This window comes from Peromyscus eremicus, chromosome 5 (assembly GCF_949786415.1).
Source record: "Peromyscus eremicus chromosome 5, PerEre_H2_v1, whole genome shotgun sequence".
NCBI lineage: Eukaryota > Metazoa > Chordata > Mammalia > Rodentia > Cricetidae > Peromyscus > Peromyscus eremicus.
This window is the reverse complement of record NC_081420.1, coordinates 13,664,118-13,674,813: the sequence shown is the minus strand read 5'-3', so window position 1 is coordinate 13,674,813 and position 10,696 is coordinate 13,664,118. Positions and strand designations below refer to the sequence as shown.

At 45.6% G+C, this 10,696-nt stretch overlaps 1 long non-coding RNA gene across 1 annotated transcript; it reads left to right on the top strand.

Annotated features, from left to right (window-relative positions):
* Positions 1-1,553: 1,553 nt before the first annotated feature.
* LOC131910969 (uncharacterized) lies at positions 1,554-10,420 on the top strand. The gene is made up of 2 exons (XR_009379266.1): positions 1,554-3,427; positions 3,477-10,420. It is a non-coding gene; the product is annotated as an uncharacterized LOC131910969 (long non-coding RNA).
* The last annotated feature ends 276 nt before the right edge of the window (positions 10,421-10,696 follow it).

Sequence of the window (10,696 nt, the reverse complement as noted above, 5' to 3'; positions counted from 1 at the left end):
GAATGGCTGGAACAGTTTGAAATCCACCAATAGTGAATGAGGACCCCCTTTTCCTTATGTCCCCTCTGGCATTAGTTGTTGACCTTTGCCATTCTGACTGGGATAAGATGAAATCTCAAAGTTTTGATTTGTTTTCCTAATTGCTAAGGATGATGACTCTTTTCAAGATATTTCTTGGCCTTGGTTTTTTGTTCGTTGGTTTGTTGTTTGTTTTGTTTTCCTTTCTTCTTTTGAGAACTCTGTTCAGGTTCCAGGATCACTTTTTAATGGATCATTATTATTTGTTTTGATTTTTTGAGTTCTTTATACATTCTGGGTATTAACCCCTGTCAGATGTACAGTGGGAACATATTCTCTACCATCTATGGGCTTCCTCTTCATCAGATTGATTGTCCCATGTGTCAATTGTTGGCCTTAATTCTTGGTCAAATGGAGTCCTATTCAGAAAGACTATTTCTACACCTGCATCATGTAGGATACTGCCTGTGTTTTATTCCAGCAGTTTCAGTATTTTGGGTTTCACATTTAGGCATTTGATCCATTTGGAGTTAATTTCTGTATAAGGTGATAGATACTGGTCCAATTTTATTCTCCTGAATGTGGACATATGGTTCTTTCAGATGTTTTTTCCCAATGTATGTTTTTGGTATATTTGTGAATTATAAATGACTGAGACTATGTGTATTCATGTTTGGGTCTTCAATTTTGTTCCATTAGTCTACATGCCTGTTTTGGTGCCAGGATCATATTATTTTTATTACTGTGGTTCGGTAATATATCAGATGTGGAGTGATAGTCCTTCCGTCATTGTTTTTGTATTCAGGATTGTTTGGGCTATATAGTGTCTTTTGTAAAAAAAATGGTCATTTTCACAATATTAAGTTTATCAGTCCATGAGCATGAATGTCTTTCTATTTTCTAGTGTTTTTAATCTCTTTATTCAGAGGTTTAAAGTTTTCATTTTTAAGGTCCTTCTCCTTGGTTAGGTTTATATCTAGATATTTTATTTTCCTTGAGGCTATTGTGAATGGGAATGTGTTCATGACATCTTTTTCTATATGTGTATACAGAAAGCTATGAATTTGTGCAAGCTGATTTTGTATTTCATGACATTGATGAATTTGTTTAGTGTTTCTAGAAGTTTTGGGGTAGAATTTCTGGGACTTCTTAAACCTGACCAGCACTTCTTCCTGGCTTCATGATGAAGTGAGGATCAAGGGTGGAAAAGGAAAGAGTCACAAACTGGAGTCAGGAGAGCTGCAAGGCTGTGACCCAAGCCAGCAAATTTATTAGTATCACAGCTCCTTATATACCCCTCAAATGAGGAAGCAGAAACCATCAGCAAAGTTCATCAGACCTCAGAGTTAGAACTCAGAATTAGCAATGCTAATTCTTCTTTTGCAAGGTACATGCTGGTACAGTCAGCAAGCCATTTCACATCTCAGTGCCTGGACCATCTGACCACAGCTTTACAAGGAAAATGTCAAGCTCCAGGCCATGACCTTAACCTCATCCCCCACCCCTACCCCCACCCCCACCCCCGGAGCCCTGGTGCCAGTCCATTGCCAGCTTTGCCAAGCATGACACTAGCAAAGGAACAAAAACCCAGTGCTCCTTGTTCCACCCACAAGATCCCAAAGGCCACTGGACCCTGCCGAGCGCCCAACAATTTCTAGTGTATAACATGTCATTTGCAAACAGAGATAGTTTGGCTTCCTTTTCAACTTGTATCTCTTTAATTTCCTTCTCTTACTTTTTGCCAGCTAGTGGTGTGAACACAGTATTGAAAAGGAGTAGATACAGAGGACAGCCTTGTCTCATTCCTGACCTCAGTGGTATTGTTTCAAGTTTTTCTCCATTTAGAATGATGTTCTGTTGGCTCTGGATTTCTCATATCTAGCTTTTATGATGTTGAGGTATACTTCCTCTAGTTCTACACTCTTTAGGACTTTTATCATGAAGGCATATTGGATTTTGTCAAAGGCTTTTTTTCCCTGCATCTATTAAGATAATCATGTGATTTTTTTTTTGTCTTTTAAGCTCATTCATGTAATTTACTGTATTTATTGACATTCATATAGTAAACCATCCCTGCATTTCATGGATAAAGCCATCTTGGTTATCATGGGTGGATAACCCTTTTGATGTCTGTCCACAAGTATTTTATTGAGAATTTTAAAATCTATGTTCATCCGGGATATTGGCCTGAAGTTTTTCTTCTTCTTGTGTCTTTACCTGGTTTGGGTATTAATATGATACTGACCTTGTAGAAGTTTGAGAGCGCTCCTTTTAAAAAAAAATTCTTAAGAAGGGCTGACTGCAGAGCTTCGAAAGTCTGGTAGAATTCTGCTATGTATCTATCTCCCTCTTGAATTTTTTTAGTTGGAAAGCTTTATATTTCTATTTCAGTCTCATTTGTTATGAGTGTTTGAGTTGTTCACTTCTTCTAGGTTTAATTTTAGTGGTTTGGCTGAATATAGAAATTCAACCTATGTTTTATGTTCTCCAACCTAATGGAGAATAGGGTTTTAAGTACTCCCTTAAAATATTCTGAATTTATTTGGTTGTCTGGTGTAGTTTTCCTGTTAATTTGAATCCCTTCTTTTGATAGTTGGGCAGGGCTCTACAATCTTATCTGCCTAAAGTACCAGCTCTTAGATTAATTTATTCTTATTGTTTTATTTCTATTGCACTAATTTCTGCTCTGATTTTTTTTATTATTTTTTGATGTCCAGTGAGTTTATAATTGTTCTTTTAAATTCTCTGTTCTGGGTTTATCTAGATAGTTCTCATTGGCAAACATTTCTACAAGACTGGTAGGTTTGAGAGGGGAGAAACCGGCTTGGTCTTTCCTACTGACAGTGTTTTTATGAGATCTGGGCCTATGGACTTCTTTTGTTAGGTCTGTGTCCAATATGGACAGATTGGTTGGGGCAAATGAGAGGATGTGCATGCAGGTTTGGCTTAGTGGCTGCAAATGGCTGCGGTGGAATAAAGTCAGGTGGCCCTAGGGGACTTGGCTGGTGTGCAGGATGTGAGTTCTAGAGTATGGGGTAGATCTGGCTGAGTGGGAGAGTTTGCATGTGTGGTGAGAGGGCCTTGTGGGTCATGGCAGGCAGGTCCGATGCTGGAGGAATCTTAAAGGTTGGTTGTGGTGTGGTAGCCAGACTAGACCTGGGCACTGCTTGTAGGATGTGGGCTAGCTCTGACAAGGTGAAGAGGGAGAGGGTCAGGCAGACTTTCCAGGCTAGACCTGGAGGAGGATATCCAAACTGCATTTTCAGTCTCCACCATAGATACCTTTTCCTTAGCTTGTCTGTCCCTCTATTACCAATCTCCAAATTAAGCCTAGAAAACCTAGCCTAATCCAATGCGCCTGCTTCTCAGTGCCCAGCTTTCCCTTGAGTCAGCCATCATACCCTGGAAGGTAGGGTGGAGTTCCATCTTCCCTTGAGTCAGCCATCATACCCTGGAAGGTAGGGTGGAGTTCCATCTTCCTTTTCAGACTGTTCCTGCCGTGGAGAGTGCCAGGCCCTTCAGAGGAGGTGGGCTTTCCACCTGGCATCCAAGTGCAGGGCAGCAGCAAATGAGAAGAGATCCTGACCTGTCTCCAAGAGCCCCGAATACCCAGGATCCAGGTAGGAGCTTGGAGCCTGTGAGACAGAGCTCAAGTGTTATGGAGAGGGCTCCAGTTCCCTCTGCTCTCCACTCAGCAGCAGTTTGGGTTCTTGTGCTCCGGAAACAGAAGAGCTCAGATGGGACATCGTAGAAGATCAAGCATCCAGAAACTAATGAGAGCAAGCAGGGGAAGTAGAATACACATCAGAACAAGCAGGCCAAGCAGGATGGGCTCCCATGTCACCTGCCCCTGCCATTCCTGCTCTGTCCCTCCCTCAGCATGGACACACCCAGGACAGGAACATGCTTCTCCTGAAAGCCTGTTTTACCATGCACTCAGTCTAGGTAGATAGATAAGAAGATGCAAGAATATGCATGGGGGGGGGGGTAAGAACCCCCAAGACTGAACAGCTTACTAGAGCAAGGGTGGCAGCGTGCTTCACACACTCGTCTGGTCCGAAAGCCCATGAGGAGAGTTGAGCTGTACAAGCTCCTCAGCTACAGGCACTAGTCTTCTCTAGGCCTGCTTCACCACCGTCTTTGCATCACTAGTCTACTCTAGGGCCTGCTTCACTATTGTCTTTGCGTCCTCATTTTGGGGTGGAGTCAACTACCACCACCTTGTTTATGTCCTGACCAACAGTCAACCATTACTGGCGTCTCTTGATCCTATTTCAGGGTCATGAGCAGGCACAGAGACTGTTCTCCTGTCCTATGTTTGGCAGTTCATTGAGGAGCTAGCCCCTGCCTAATACAAGGACCATGAAGTATAATGCCAACAGGAAAGGATCATGGAATCTACTGTATTGTTAGTTCCATTTAGACACTATCTGTGCTCTATAAGCATGAACAAGCCTGTGCCATCACACTGGGATAGTGCCAGCTAGCCCATCATAGAGGATGGGGGCCCACTGAACCTTGTGTTGGTGAGCAGGCCTGGGGAAGGGACCACGAACAAGCAGGAATGAACATCCTCAGAACAGAGTTGAAGGTAAAGTGCCAACAGAAGTCATCGAAGAAGGAGTTTTCAGGGCCACATCAGAATCCCGTGAGACCTGCAGAGGAACAGGAGACCAGACACTGAGCCAGAAGGGACATGACTGACATTTTGCATTTGTTTTCATTAAATGCTTTCTGGCAGGTCGTAACTGCGTTTTGCTCCTATTTCCAGTGAGTGGACACAGCTCACCAGCAATTTTTGGATGCAAAATCTAGTAGAAGTGGTTACCCGTGCTCAAACTGCTCCCCATAAGCCGTGTGCCCCAGAGGTAGCAACATGAACCCTAGTGGATGGTGGCTGTCAGCCACAAAGGAAGTCTGACACCTTCTGGGGCAGAATCCTACACTGATTCTAGTTTAAAGTACCTCTTCCACATTTTTATTACAGAGTCTCACTGTTTGGTCCTGGCTGTCTGGCCTGAAACTGGCTTTGTTGAGCAGGCTGGCCTCAAGATCAGAGAACTGCCTATTTCTGCTCTGGAGTGCTGGGATTGAAGGCTTGTACCAACGAATCAGACTTCCTTCCACTGTAAAGTATTTCAATACTATACAGTATTCAAACTACCGTAAAGAAAATATGCCCTCAGGCATTTCTGTCCATTACTTCAATCTTTTAAGCATGAGCTCCATGACTATAAACAGCATTTTCAGGAATGGACCTACCCGTCTATGAATATGTTGAAGCTCCCTGAATAAAACCTCCTTGCTTTCTGTATTTAAATCAGACATTGCCTTCCAAATGATGCCCATGCTCTCCTTACCTTCTACAAGTAGTGAATCTCCACTCTCGGCTGATTTTGACTTTGGGCTTACCCACATGACAGCCCTGGTTCAGTTGCAGTGTCTTCTAACCTTACAGGAGCGAACAAGGACATTCCATACATTTGATCAGCAACTGATTTCAGACGCACGGCTTAACCTTGTGTTGGCTCCTTTGTGGAAGAGAAAGCCTCCCAGGATGAATGAAGGGGAGAGCATTCACCTGAATGCAGAAAGAGGAAGAGTGTTCTAGACAAATAGGTAACGGGCACAAAGTTCCACATTCCTCAGATCCAAGGCCTCCAGCCTCTACATAGAACACCACCTTGGCTGGAGTTGACAGGCTCTTGAGGCAGGTACAGTGCCTGTCTCCTTCCCTTTTGACCTGTCAGGGTAGACCACAACAGGGCCCACTCAGATGACAGCTCCTCACCAGCATACCTGGTCCTGGGCCCTCGGCCCTCTAGTACCTACCTCACTCACACTTCTCCCAGAGAGAAGCTTACACGCCAAACACACGGATCCACAGAACCAAGGAAAGAAAAGAAGGCTCCTGAGAGAGCTGGACTTGAGCTCCAAGATCTGCCTTGGGAGCCAAAGTGTGTTGTGTCTGGGACCAAAGGCCTGGCTGGCTGAGTTACAAGGTTCTCTGACAAGATTATTTGTGTCCTGGAGGAAGTACTTAGCATCTCTTAGAACATTCACTGATTATCTTCCTCTGTGAGATAGACATCTGTGGGCTCCACAAAGAGGATGTGTGTCAAGAGCATGGTATACAGTGTCTCCTAGTGACTCTGCAGATCTTCTCCCCCTGAAAAGATGAGGAACAGTTGGAGCAGGTGTGTTAGTTAGAGTTCTTTAGAGGAACAGAACTAATAGAATGGAATTCTCTCTATATATATGGAGGATTTGTTAGTGTGACTTACAGACAGGGGTCTAGCTAGTCCAACAGTGGCTGTCTTCTGACTGAAAGGCCAACAGTCCGTGAGGCTGGATGTCTCAGTGGCTCTTCAGTCTAAGTTGGAACCCCAAAGAGGTAGGTTCTAATGCCAGTAAAGGGCTACCTCCGTAGCAGGGTAGATGAACTTGACAGTGAGAGTGAGTGCGAGCAGTGAGAGTGAGTGCAAGCAGCGGAAAGCTTCCATCTTCCATGTTCTCCTTTAATGTGGGCTGCCCAGAAGCTGTGGCCAGATTTAGGATTGGTCTTCTTCAAATGATCTAGATTTAGGGTGGGACTTCTGACTTCAAATGACCCAGATTTAGGGGCGGGGGGGGGGTACTTCTGACTTCAAATGATCCAGATTTAGAGCGGGTCTTCCCACCTCAAAGAATCTGATCAAGAGAACCCTTCACAGGTGTGGCCAGCTCCTTGGGCTTCAGTGTTCCCAGGTGTGGTCAAGTTGATCACCATCATAGGTAAGCAGGGGGACAGACAAGCAGGCTTTGTCAGCCTGCGCCCCGCTTCCTTCCCCTTTCTTGGTAAAGAGACCAAAGAAACTGGCAATATCTCTTGAGCAGCATGGATGTGTACATGCCACAGAAAAGCCAGCCAGCCTCTTGGTGAGCACCTCTGTGCATTTCAAAGACTCAGTCTTCATTATACAGCCATACACAGTCAGATCCCATGATTTCCCTGTTGGTTTCTCGTTACCAGGCATTCCTCACGTGGCAACAGTAAAGGAAAAGCTCTTCCCCAGCTGCTGATTTTACAGCCCAAAGGATTGGCTCCCTGGTCACCTGCTGACCCAAACCTCTCTGGCCCCTCAAGCAAGCTGTTGTCTCGGGCCCTGTTCCCTAGGTGTGGCTGCATGGAGCTCACCTGGTGGTCATGGCTGGCTGGTGACAGCACCAACTTCAGGCCACACTGGTGTGCCAGACCAGGAGGGAGGAGGCTGAGGTGACAAAGACAGATGGCAGATTGGCACAATGGCGGGTCAGGCAGGAGGAGGGGGAGGATGAGAGCGCTCCATAGGAGGACAGGGATCCCTTCTCCCAGCCTGGCACACCCTGCTGCCATAGCTTGCCACTGCAGCTGGCCCCCAAGGGAGCATCCTCCTTGTGTGTTGGCACCTGCTGGGACTCCCCAGCCCTCTTCTCCTCATAGCTGGCCATGCCCTACACCATTTTAACTCTGCTCTTCAGGGGGAGTTTGCTCCTACTCTTGCATGTCCGTGGTGCCTGCCTCAGCCCAACATACTCACTTTTGCCCCTCAATTCTGTGACTGAAATTTCCACTCGACAGACTCTTCTCCTCCTTCACCTTGCTTCGTGCCCTTTCTTCCTCCACCTCTACTCTCTTCCCCTCCACCCTTTTCCTCCCCCTCTGTCTGTCCTTCCCACTTCTCATGTGCTTACGCAGTCTCTGTATTTCTGCCCAGCTGCTCAGTGATAATGTTAGTAGGAGAGAGGGGACAAGCTGGTGAAGACCCTGAGCCCTGGGGAGCACTGTGGGTGTTCCATCCTATGTGTGTTGGAGAAGCTAGCTGTAGCTTCATAACATGGAAGCCATGTGGATCACATCTCTCTCTGACCATTAGTGCTGAGGGCGAAGTGACCTGATGGGGAGGGACCCAGCAGCAACAGGATGGGTAGAGGAGCTAGTACCTGATTACCATTGGTGTCTTCTTGGAGATAGGTGTTTGGACACACACACAAACTCCTGGAGCACCGGCCTGGCTCCCTCCTGTGGCTCTTAGTCCACACCAGGCTGAACCTAGCCCTGTGGTTCAGTGGCAATGGAGCTGGGCCTGTACTTCCCCCCTTGAAAGAAAACACATGAAAAGGACTCTGTTATTGACTTGGACACAGACAGGACCTAGTACTGAGCTCCCTCTGCTGTACCTCAGCTCCCACCGATTTCTCCCTTGTGAACCGGTGCTCTCTTCTGCCTCCTGCCCTCCCTCCTTCCCCATCTCTTGTCACATCCTCTGTTGTCCACTTCTGGTTCAACTTTTCATGAGTTCACATAGGCGGATGCAGGAGGAGAGCTTTTAAGGTGAACAATGTCTTAAGAGTCATGTCCTGTAAATGGGTGGAGCCTGTCAGTGGCAAAGGTTCTTTTAAAAGTGATGATAAAATATACAAGTGAATGTGTATTTCATGTATCTAATGTTGGTGGCTGTGCCTATACTGTGCTTCCCATGGGACCACATTTTTCTTTCCTTGCTGTCCCTTACCTGGGGAGTGTGCTGCTTTTCTTTGGGGGTAGAAAGGCAACAACATAAACTGTGAAACATGTGACTAATCTGTCTCCTTATCCCCTTCCAGCCCCTTGGTCTTGTGGTCTTGGGTACCACTTGAGTCTGATCCTTGCTGATGATAGGACCTGATGATGGCTCCTTGGAGTACAAGCCCCCATCAGCCATTTTCATTTTGTTTTCCCACTCTGGGGAGGGTCCATGGAGGATATATCATCAGGTGGTGTTTGACTGGACCTCAGGTCAACTTCAGTCTCCTCCAAAGTGCTATTGATGCTATGAGCACCCACAGCATCACTCTGTGGGACAGGGTGACAATGGCAGGTCACATCCTCCAGGTAGCACAGGGTCTCAAGGGGTGAATTACTGAATGTTATGTCACTGTCAATCTCCTGGAAACTGGTGTTTATGCTCTAGATAACCACAGCATTATTACCCTGTGGGGGCGGGGTTAGAATTATAATCTGTGTCCTCGAGGTAACACAGGATGTCCAGGGATGGAGTACTGAATGTCACGTAACTTTCAGTCTACTGACAGTGGGGTTATGCTGTCAGCATGCACAGTATCACTCTGTGGAGCAGGGTTACAAGGACAGTTGACATCCAGGAACCACTGTAGATCACGTAAGCTGAACCTCGAGCGGCCCTTGCTCCTTCCCTTTTCATCCACCTCCTGCAGTTGGCTCTTCCCAGATGAGATGAAAGTGGACAAAACAGGTAGGACCACCTGAAGGGTTCATGTTTGAACTGGGCTTTACAAGTTTCCCTGTTCATTTAAAAATGTATCCACTGCTTAATCAATAATTTAATATATTGTATGTAGCCATGACATCATTAAGACTTCTCTTTCCTAGAGTTCACATGATTTTCTTGAACCTTATAGCCAATGCTACAGATGGCTTCCACAATCATGGTCACTGAAATTGTGGAAACTGTCTCTCTGTAGGCTAGTGCCAAACCTTCATCACAGAGACATAGCACTGGGTGCCCCACAAGCTGGCTGATGGTCATCCTTCATGTGGGATCTACAACAATAAAGTAGGAGATAAGGTTTGCCAAGTGTGTGGAGTTTGATGGAGTCAGACTCTTTGGGAGATGATCATCTGGTACTGTGTATTCATAAAGGGAATCAGAGTACCGAGGCACCTCACATCATTGGAGAGTCCGTGGGAACCTCTGCCCTCCAAAACCTCTTGTGCTAAATAACAATGTGGACCACTGATCTCCATCAACATCTGGCTACTGGTAGCTTTGATGGTCATCCCAAAATCACATAGTTGTGTATTTCAGCCACATCTATGAGGATGTTCTTGACTTTTATGTCCCAGTGGCTGATGTTTCTTTTATGAAGGTACTCAACTGTGGGCACCACCTGCTGGAAAATGGGGTGCATCTCCTTCTTCATAAGGCCAAAAGCTGCTATGAGGTTGACCAAATCTCCCCGTCACAAATTCTGTGCACAAATAAGATTTTGCTTCTGTGCTAACTAACTGAAATAGCTTCATGATACTCTATACTTTCATGAGGTCCACCTCAGAAGTAATGTCTGAGAGCTTGTTAATGACCTTGTCCAAGACTGTGGTGGTTACTCTGGTGTTGGTAGGGATGTGGCAGATGAGCTTCACTTCTGAAAATGAGCCTGAAGCCAGTGTTGTTAAGGTCTTGTATAGTTATCTCTGAGGATGTCCTCATCTGAGGGGCTGCCCCTGAGACCCTTCATAGATGTGGAAATGGCACTACCACATGATACTAGAAGTAAAAAAAAAAAAAAACAAAAACAAAAAACATGATGCAGGTCTAGAAAGCAAGTGTATGGCTTATGGCTATCACTTCCTATATCATGAAAATCATAGATACCTCAAGCATCGAAAGATGCATTGAAGAAAAAAAAACCCCAAATCCCAAGCACAGGACAAAGCATAGGAAAGACCAGAGCTGGAAATAAATGGACACTAAGAGGCTGAAACAAGGACCAAGGAAACAGAGCTGGGGATTTGAAAGGGCAAGCAAAACTGACAAACCCTTGACCTGAATCACCCAGAGAGAGAAGACATAAAATAAAATGAAGTCAAAAGAAGGTGATATTTCAATAGAAACTAAACTCAGTGGATCCCTAGGGGACA